The sequence below is a fragment of the Haliotis rufescens genome, unplaced genomic scaffold, assembly GCF_023055435.1.
Source record: "Haliotis rufescens isolate VD_foot unplaced genomic scaffold, xgHalRufe1.0.p SCAF_9, whole genome shotgun sequence".
Taxonomy (NCBI): domain Eukaryota; kingdom Metazoa; phylum Mollusca; class Gastropoda; order Lepetellida; family Haliotidae; genus Haliotis; species Haliotis rufescens.
In genome coordinates this window covers 21580454-21590779 of record NW_025964383.1, presented here as the reverse complement: position 1 = coordinate 21590779, position 10326 = coordinate 21580454, and the positions used below count along the sequence as shown (strand labels likewise).

Below are 10326 nucleotides of genomic sequence, written 5' to 3'. Positions count from 1 at the left end.
TATGGTATAAAAGGTGGTCCTGAAAATTCTGGTAGGCGAGACCAATACCGATGTACACGTGTATATATATATACATTTATATATAAATTATATATATATATATATATAGAGAGAGAGAGAGAGAGAGAGAGAGAGAGAGAGAGAGAGAGAAGGATAAAATGAATGGTATAAAGATATGGTTTAAAAAATTGTCCAGTGCGAAAATTACCGATGTACACGTATATATAAATTTATAGTGTGAGTGAGTGAGTTCGGTTTAACGCTGCTTTTAACAGTATTACAGTTATATCGCGGCGTGTAAGCTTAATGTTGGAGGAAAGCCCGAAGTGATGCAGGTCTCAGACGTTTACCACTTCGGTGAAACCCACGTATGGTGCTAACAAAAAAAGAAACATGATCGGGGCGAACCGGGATTCAAACCCACAATCATAGGTTTCTGGCGTGCCCAAGGGACGCAACTCTACACAGCGAATCGCGGCACCTTAGACGACTGGGCCACCCGTGCCCCCTATACATTTATTACGCAGAGAGGATGTAATGGTGTTTGTGTGTGTTTACGTGGTATACAGTGTATGTGAGGCACACAAACCCTCGGGGGTATGGCGTTCAGTTCCCTGTCCTTAGTTGTTAGCCCATACGAGCGGGAATTCTCTAATTGTTGGTTCTTATCCCAGAATTGAGAACGATTGACCTGCGTTACTGCAAGCTTTACTCATACATTTAGCTGACAAGCCTTGGTATATTAACTGAAGTAATGTTCAAAGCGAACAAATCAACTCACTCATTCACTCACATGCCCTTACACTTTACTGTTCTGAACTGTTGCTGGTTTAGCCTTTTCAGTGTAGTGTCTCCGCCCAGTCCGAGGTGTATTTGATAAATGATCACTTTTTCATACGTTTTTTAAGCCTATCAATGTTTGTTTATTTGTTGTTTAACGCTGCACTCAGCAATATTCCAGCTATATGACGGCGGTCTGTAAATAGTCGAGTCTGGACCAGACAATCCAGTGATTGACATCATGAGCATCTATCCACGCAATTGCGATACGATGACATGCTTCAACCAAGTCAGCGAGCCTGACCACCCGATCCCGTTAGTCGCCTCTTACGACAAGCATAGTCGATTTTTACAGCAAGCATGGGTTGCTGAAGACCTATTCTACCCCGGATCTTCACGGGTAACTGATCAACTAGAAGTGTAGAACTGTTTGTCTTGTGTTAGTTGGCATCGTGTGTGTTGTGCATACATTAAGTGATGGAAGGAGGAATCTCTGGTTCTCCTCGACTGAATCGTATTTCCCTTTCTATATTAACGAAGTCGGTTATGAGCCATTAACCTGTATTTGGATTTTGTAGACTACATACGCTGTTTTTTCATTTTCAATTGTATTTCATTTATACAACAGTGTTTCAGATGGATGATGGGGGGGGTGGGGGGGGGGGGGGGGGGGTGAGTGAGTTGGGTTTAACTCCTCTTTGAACAGTGTTCCTGTTACATCCTGGCGTCACCTTAATGTGGGTCGCTATGTGGCTGAAATAATGCCGATGCGACGTTAAATTTTAACTCACTTTCCTTAATGTCGGAGGTCATGAGTGTATACAATGCAACGTGAAACCCAAGACAACGGTAATGGTGATGACAGAACAATGATTAAAACAACTAATATTAGATTGGATCCAGATATAGCTGATGTTTCAACCCTGCAAGGCCGATGTCTTAGAAAAATTTGCAACTCATGCCCCGACTGAAAGAAACTAAGACATGTGCATATATGATAGCAACATGCTTAAAGGAGGACTATGCAAGGCCAACTCGGCAGCCCAAGAAAATTGGGTTCATTTATGCCGTGGAGCTAAAGCAACATTCGCCAATTCAATGACATTCAATCATTTTTGTAATAGTGATAATAAAGCGACAAACTCTTTCCATGTCCAATAGAAAGCCCTGCAAAAAGGGAGTCGATTGTACAATTCCCACTATATCACGAGCAGGTCACTAAATCACTATCAAATAGTAATGATACCAGGTGTTCGCGAAAAGGTGAGCGTATCCCGCCCACCGGTCGCATTCGTCACAAACACATGCAAAGGCAAGTCAATTGTTCATCTGAAAACATAGGAACATATGGTAAAGTCAAAATAGGGAATTGCATCGGACATAATTTTTGTCACTGATGCGTCAAATTTGGAAATGTCCTCCACATGTCTACCATAAAACGTTTTGAAAGCTTTACCGAGGCCTTGAATGTTGTGACCATGATCAAACAACTTCTGAGCGAGAATCGTATGACGTTTTTTGAAATCTTGGAAGAGAGAGCATGCTCGATTGTATCTCAAAAGTGTCGAAATGTAAACACCAAAAGCTGGAGCTGCTGGAATATTGGTCGACATGAAGGGAAAGTAGACACTTGGAAAGTTGAAGTCATCCCTCTTGTCGCAATAACAATGAAATCTATAGCAATAATCGTGTCAGTGCACATGTCATTTGGGCGAGTGTTTTATTAGTGTTACACTGGAGAATCTAGTGGTGAAAGTGGATGAACTGTGTTTGACGCCGCTTTGAAGAAGTATTCAGGTAGAGTAGGGTGTATCACTCAAAGTAACTAAGGTTGAAAAAACACATAAAAATATGTACATCGAAATGATCAGCAGCTGAAGGGTCATCATTCGGATGTTCTTTCTGTTCAAACGTTCCTTCAACACTTCAATAGAAATTCATTGTTTTAACTATTTAAATATGTTTCATCCAAAGTATATATTGGAAGATAGCGACAGGAAAATGCAGTTTCCACTGTACAGTTGGGGCGAGTGGATAGATAGTTGCGTGGCTAACATGTCGATAGTGTCTATTAATCTGCAAAAAAATAATGATAAAAAATGTTGCGTGGCTTAAACAATATAGAGTATTTTCAAAAAAGAAAACAAGATTCGTCAACAGGCAAAATGCATACTTTTTAATACGAGTCCGACACAATATATATACAACAGTTGTTTAGTCGAATACAATGGCAGTGCGATGATCCGATCACTGATCGTGGCTTCGAATGCCATATTCGCCCGGATCTTGATCACTGGCAGCGTCTTGATATAGCTTGCATTTTACTGATCATGCATACAGTGTTATAAAGTCACTCACGCAGCATCTCTCTCAATAAAGACATTACTGAGATTGACATTTGTAAAGGTGACTGACAAGCAATCTCATTAAAATCAGATCTTAGTTCTCGTTGCCGCTGAACAAAGATCTGAGGACATCTCATTACGGGTCACGTCAGACCGACCTTGCGCGAACTTTGACCGACCAATGGAATGACCAATCAGAAGACAGTTTTCTCGTGCTTTACGGCACTAATTTCAAATTGGCGACTTCGCTTCGAAACATATTTTGACAAATTCCGATTAAAAATTTGAAACCTGAACAAAAAACATTCTGGAATGGCTAATAGATGGTCTAGATTGTAAGGAATCAGTCGTTAAACCCGTAACAATCGTTCGGTATACCCCATGTTAAAGTTTTCGAGGTTGTATGATTAGAAACCACATTCCCACTGTCACTTTCATAATCTGGTAAGCGACGCACTGATTGGTCGGATGAAAGGTCGGTCTGACGTGACCCCTAATGGGATGTCTCCAGATCTTTGTTTAGCGGTAGAGAGAACTAAGGTCTGATTTTAATAGGATTGATTGAAAAGCTGATGATGTCTGTCCACGTTTGCCCTCTCATCATCTTTGTAAATCGGGACTCATTGCCCTGGACGCGGGAAAGAGGCGGTCGGTGGTTGACTGAGTGTGGTTTGTATTTCACTGGACCTGTTATTTCCAGATATGCATACGGCAATGTACGCTTTAGCTAATTCTCCTCATTTGTTTCTGCAGCAGTTGAAGATTTTTAACATACGTCGCATCATTGGGGTTTAATTCTACTGCCCTCGTGAAGGCTGCCTCGGCTTTTTCATTTTTTCCCCATCGATGATATAATACACCTGGGAATTGAGAAAAAAAGCATTAAATAATATTAAGCTTCATCTTGACATACAAAGAATGAATGCATATACCGACATGACCATACTGTCCCAATATGTTTTACAAAGTCATGCCGAGTGACACTTTCAGCTTGCAACGGGCCGGAGAGGTTAATTTTTTCCATGATACATCATATACTTCTGGAAATTGAAATTATAGAATATCTACAATGTCTGTATTATTCTCTGGTGTTGAGTGGCGGCCTTGTGGTCAAAGGGTTCGCTCGTCACGCCGAAGCCCCGGGTTCGATTCCCGACATGGGTACAATGTGTGAAGCACATTTCTGGTTTCCCCCGCCGTGATATTGCTGGAATATTGCTAAAAGCGGCCTAAAACAATACTCACTCACTCTAGAAATATATTTAACATTGTCAGAACATTAAAGTGGGGAATCTATCTAACACTATAACTCAGGCTTTAAGACAATCACTTAGCTCAATAATGATGGTACAACCATTCCCAGAGAATTATCCGAATTGACAAATTTCCGGATTAAGCAATCTTTCAGTCTTTCATAGGCATTTACAATGTGGAAGAAGAAGAAATTCAAATTTTGGGATAACATTGTCTTTATTGTTTTCCATTTCTTGTCCCCTCATGAGGCGCATACTGGGTAAGCCTGACATGGGTAAATCATATAAGAACAAAACAATCAAGATGTCCATTTGAGGGTAATGATAGTGCTAGAGCGAGTCGACACCCGTAGGTTTAGCAGATGCAGGCAGTGCTGCCAGCTCGATACCCGTAGGTTTTACATATGCATGTAATGCTGCCAGGTCGACACCTGTAGGATTAACAGATGCATGTAATAATGCTAGGTCGACAACTGTAGGTTTAACAGATGCAGGTATTGCTGCCAGCTCGATACCTGTAGGATTAACAGATGCAGGTAGCGCTGCCAGGTCGACACCTGTAGGATTAACAGATGCAGCTAGAGCTGCCAGGTTGACACCTGTAGGATTAACAGATGCATGTAGTGCTGCCAGGTCGACACCTGTAGGATTAACAGATGTAGATAGTGCTTCCAGGTCGACACCTGTAGGATTAACAGATGCAGGTAGTGCTACCAGCTCGACACCTGTAGGATTAACAGATGCATGTAGTGCTGCCAGGTCGACCCCTGTAGGATTATCAGATGCAGGCAGTGCTGCCAGGTCGACACCTGTAGGATTAACAGATGCAGGTAGTGCTGCCAGGTCGACACCTGTAGGATTAACAGATGCAGGTAGTGCTGTCAGGTCGACACCTGTAGGATTAACAGATGCAGGTAGTGCTACCAGCTCGACACCTGTAGGAGTAACGGATGCATGACTGACAGGTGTGTAACTGGACCCTGATTAACGAGTCTGGAATACCAGGGGGGGTCCGGTCTAACAGGGCCCTGACTAACGTAGCTCCACAGAGCTGTGAAATATGCATTGGCATTGCCCTTTTACGAGTATTGCACTACTTGCCTAGATTGTGATGCAGTCGGGCGCTGTGTTCGTCTATCTGTATACAAGCCAGGAAGAGTTGCTCACTCTCCTTGTACTTATCTGCCTTGATGTAAATATTGGCCAGCTGAAACATCAGATCTGTATTCCTAGGAAGTGCCTTCAGCGCGTCCTTACCTACTGCTATTGCAAGGTCGTACCTTCCTGCAGTGGAGATGAAACAGAGGTCATACACAATTGTAGCAAAACAACACTATAGTGAAAAACCTTTCATTGTTCGATAGTTTTCAAGATCAACCAACATAACAAAACTGAAACTCGGAAAAAAATAATTTTCATACAAACACACACACACACACACAGACACACACACACACACACACACACACACACACACAAACACACACACACACACACACACACACACACACACACACACACACACACACACACACACACACACACACAGAATCACACACACACACACAGAATCACACACACACATACAGAGTTAACATGGAAGATGAACGTTAACATGTTATTTCGACCATCTGCGTCGAAATAGGGCCAATTGCTTTGAAACCTAACAACAAGACATGTAATAAGACAATGGGGCAATGCCCGGTCATATTGGCAGTTATAGCAAGTAGGATTCAAGTCGTTCACCACCACGATCCAGATGTTAAACAATAAGCAATGCGTCAGTCTCTCATCACACCGCCATGGCCTCAGCTGTACATAGGCACTATACCGGGTATATTTTCCCTTTAAATATAACAATATGTTCTTACGAAGATAAACCACGGTTGGTGTGCTTTGAGGTTCTACTACACCAAATCAGAACTGGAGCCTTCAGTGCAGATCAAGAGACATCTGCAGGCTGTGATTGGATGATATTGTGTACGATTTTTATGTCTTTTAAATGTACATCCATCCAGCAATTAAAACTGCCCATATTTTTCAATATTTGGTGCTGACTTTTTTAACAAGATGACTTGTGCTGTATGTGAGCACAGATATTTTCAAGTAGGTGACATTTGGTGCGGAACTGGGGTTGGTGTGTTCAGCTTCCTGTACTCGGAAAAGAAGCTGGCTAACCTAGCCAAAATGTGTGTTTTTATTGCAGCTTTAAGGCCAGAATGTGCATATATGTAAATGTAATGGCTGTTGAATGCCTAGTTATTTAAAAAAAAGATATAACGTTACTATAGAAGTCTATGGGAAAACATTTGGTTGTGTGTAACCTTGAGTATGTTATTTAATAGTAAGCTACGACAATTTAATCGCGTTTTTCCTCAACCGCCCCCTTACCGAGTCCACCAAGAAACAAGAGATGGTTTTTCCAGGCTCCGGTGTTTTGGGGGTTGGATGTGGTTGCATTCTGCCACGCCCTCATCGCCTCTTCATGGCGGCCTGTGTCTCGGTACTGTTGACAGATAGTTAAATAAACGAAACGAAATATTTTACATACGTGACACACACGTCAAATCGTTAACTTATTTTGTGAAAGAAAAGACAACTAAAATGTGTATTTGTTTTTTGGTGTTTAACGCCGCACTCAGCTATATAACTTCGGTCTGTAAATAATCCAGTCTGGACCAGACAATCCTATGATTGACGTCATGAGGGTCGATCTACGCAATTTAGATACGATGACATGCATCGACCAAGTCAGGGAGCTTGACCACCCTATCCCGTTAGTTGCCTCTTACGACAAGCATAGTCACCTTTTACGGCAAGCAGGTGTTAAGACCTATCAACTAAAATGAAAACATCAGATCATTTTAGAAAATATGAATATTATCAGTTTGAGTGGATGTTGCTTAAATCCACAGTCAGCAATTGGCAATGTCACGGGGCGTTAATAAATTTAATCTGGATCACCAGCAATCCTCGCATAGCAATATTTTAGTAATATCACGGCGGGGGACACCAGAAATGGGCATCACACATTGTACCCATGTGGGAAAAGGAACCTTGTTCTTCGGCGTGACGACCGAAGGCTACTCCACCGACTCCATCAGGACTGACGAAACATAACCACCATTCTGACCATCTGATCCATTGTAACACAGCCTCTTATAAGCATTGCATGTTACTGGGGAGCCATGCTACACCCTAATTCCCACGGTGGAACACAATTTATCACAGATTGTTTTAAATCATTTACTAGGCTTTGCATGTGTTTCCCACAGATGCAGGCTACGCCCAACTTTTTGCGAACACCTGGTAGCATCATCATTTGATTCGTAAACACAATAATGCTTATGATACTGTCACACAGCTACTCTTACATGTAAACGTTTACAAAATGTACATAATTTACATATGTATAAGCATAAAAGAAATATAAAATCAGAAATTAGATCATTAAATTAAAACCTTATAGAACTGACGTCACACACTAAAAGTACTGTTAGATAAAGAAGTTTCATATCTTGGTATGTCCGTCTTTTTTGACGGTGTCAATCATTTGTAATTAAGAATTGCTGATTGACCCCCACGCGACATGCCATCTGTCATGCATGTTAAGTCACAGGTTCATTATAGATAGATAAGCAAAAACGTCAATCAGGTAAAGTCAATTTATTCCAGCAATATTACGGCGAGGGACACCGGAAATGGGCTTCACACATTGTACCCATTTCGGGAATCGTACCCGGGTCTTCGGCGTAACGAGCGAACGCTTTAACCACTAGGCTACCCGACCGTCCCCTTTTCTATAATAACAAAAATGAAACGTGAATACTTATCTGCTGAACTCCATATAATGTTTACCGCTATCACTTGTTGAATGCTTACCAGATTACCCAGGTTAAAGTAGCAGTCTGAGCATGTCTTGTTATGTTGGATGGATTGGAGAAAGCTTGCTTCAGCCAGTTCAGTCTTCTTCATCTCTGCTCGAACGACGCCGAGGTTCATCCACGCCTCTGTGTTGTCCGATCTGCAAATAAACGGAAAGTTATGCAAAGGGATCTTGTAAAATTGCTCATTTATAATAATGTTTTTTGGAACCATAGGGTAAATAGATTGTCGTCATATATATATATATATATATATAAATATATATAAATATATATATATATTTATACACATACAAACATACATACATACACCATATATATATATATATATATATATATATATATATATATATATATATATATATATATATATATATATATATATATCAGTAATCGATTGTATATGGCCACTTTTCTACCCATATGTAGTACTGCTATTGTATGATCTTCAGTTTCCCCCCTGGCCGAACTAGGCTGGATTTATGGAGTTACATTTTGGCTGGACTAACGAGTCTATAAATAGTCCAATCAAAATCGCGCAAAGAAATCGAAATCGTGATTTGATGCACTTCGCGATGTAAGACCCGTTTTATCACAATATAGATCTTGGTTATCGATTAGATCGTCTTAACTGGACGCCGCCATTTGGTTTGAAGCAAATGCAAGTGAGACGAGAGGTGGAATCTGATTGGTCCATAGGAGAGGCTTAGAAGGGACTTAACTCCTAGTAGCCACAGGTGGCACTACATTCGAGCCCAGGAATTCCAGCCTAGTTCGGCAAGGGTTGAAACTGGTCTTTTAAAGTCAGTTAACACTCTTCCGTTTGGAAGATGGATTTTCAATGGTACATTCATATGATTGTCACCGCTATTTTGTATCTTATGCTTAATAGAATCGGTTTCGGAACTTGTTACTCTTTGGCGTTGACGTTTGATATATATTCCATAGACCTAAAAGGAAAACGATTTGCTCTTTTACAAACCGTGTAGACCCGTGAAGATCCGGGGTAGAATAGGTCTTCAGCAACCTACGCTTGCCGTAAAAGGCGACCATGCTTGTCGTAAGAGGTGACTAACGGGATCGGGTGGTCAGACTCGCTGAATTGGTTGATGCATGTCATATGTATCCCAATTGCGTGTATCGCTGCTCGTGATATCAATCCCTTGTTGTCTGGCTCAGACTCGACTATTTACAGACCGCTGGAATATTGCCGAGTGCAGCGTTAAACAACAAACATACCGTGTACATAGACACCTGGAAAAATGTTCAACATATATAAAAAAGGCCATCTTTGAACTATATTTTAGTCACATTAACATAGCCTCTGAGTGCTTAGTTCTTTGGTTAAGTTTTAGATACTTGTCACCGTGGATGCATTTTGCCCATGTCACGGACTTTCTGTTTATTGGCTTTATTTCCGGCACTGCTCGGCAAACTCGGTAGTCGATATCTTACAGTGTGAATCTCAATTTCTTACACAATCTTGATATCAAACACATGTGTGGGGTGGAATTCAAGGTCCTTGATTGGATACTCCATGGTGATGGTCATGTTATGACGGACTATTTTCTTGATTGTAAGCTGGAACGATACCTGAGACTGACAGCTCCTTCCAGCAACCTTTCCGCCTCCAGATTGTCTCCCTTGTCTAGGCGCACGAGGGCCAGGTTAGTCATGGCCTTGTCTGTCAACGATCTTCCTTCCACAATTGAGCTATAAGAAAAGACATGAGATAACATTCATTGTAATATACAATAGTAGCTAGTGAGATAACAAGTTAGTCGTTGTTCTTTTTAGCCTCTGATGGCACTATATATCTGGACCCGCTGATCTGTCATCTTGAACTTCAATGACATGAGGACGTTTCAAATAACATCTCCATTTTCTCAGACAATTTGGGGAAGCGGGTGACCTATTCGTCTGAGGCGCTGCAGGGCGATATGCAGAAACGATAGATCGTGGGTTCAATACCAAGATTTGGCCTGATTATGTTTGTAGGCACCGTGGGATTCACCAAAGCCGTAAACGTCTAAGACCTGCATCCCATCTTCCAACAATGAAGCT

General features: G+C 41.4%; 1 long non-coding RNA gene across 1 annotated transcript; it reads right to left on the bottom strand.

Annotated features, from left to right (window-relative positions):
* Positions 1–6818: 6818 nt before the first annotated feature.
* On the bottom strand, positions 6819–9951 carry LOC124144713. Its single transcript, XR_007219758.1, has 2 exons — positions 9856–9951; positions 6819–6884 (listed from the first exon to the last, which is right to left on the bottom strand). It is a non-coding gene; the product is annotated as an uncharacterized LOC124144713 (long non-coding RNA).
* Between the last annotated feature and the right edge of the window lie 375 nt (positions 9952–10326).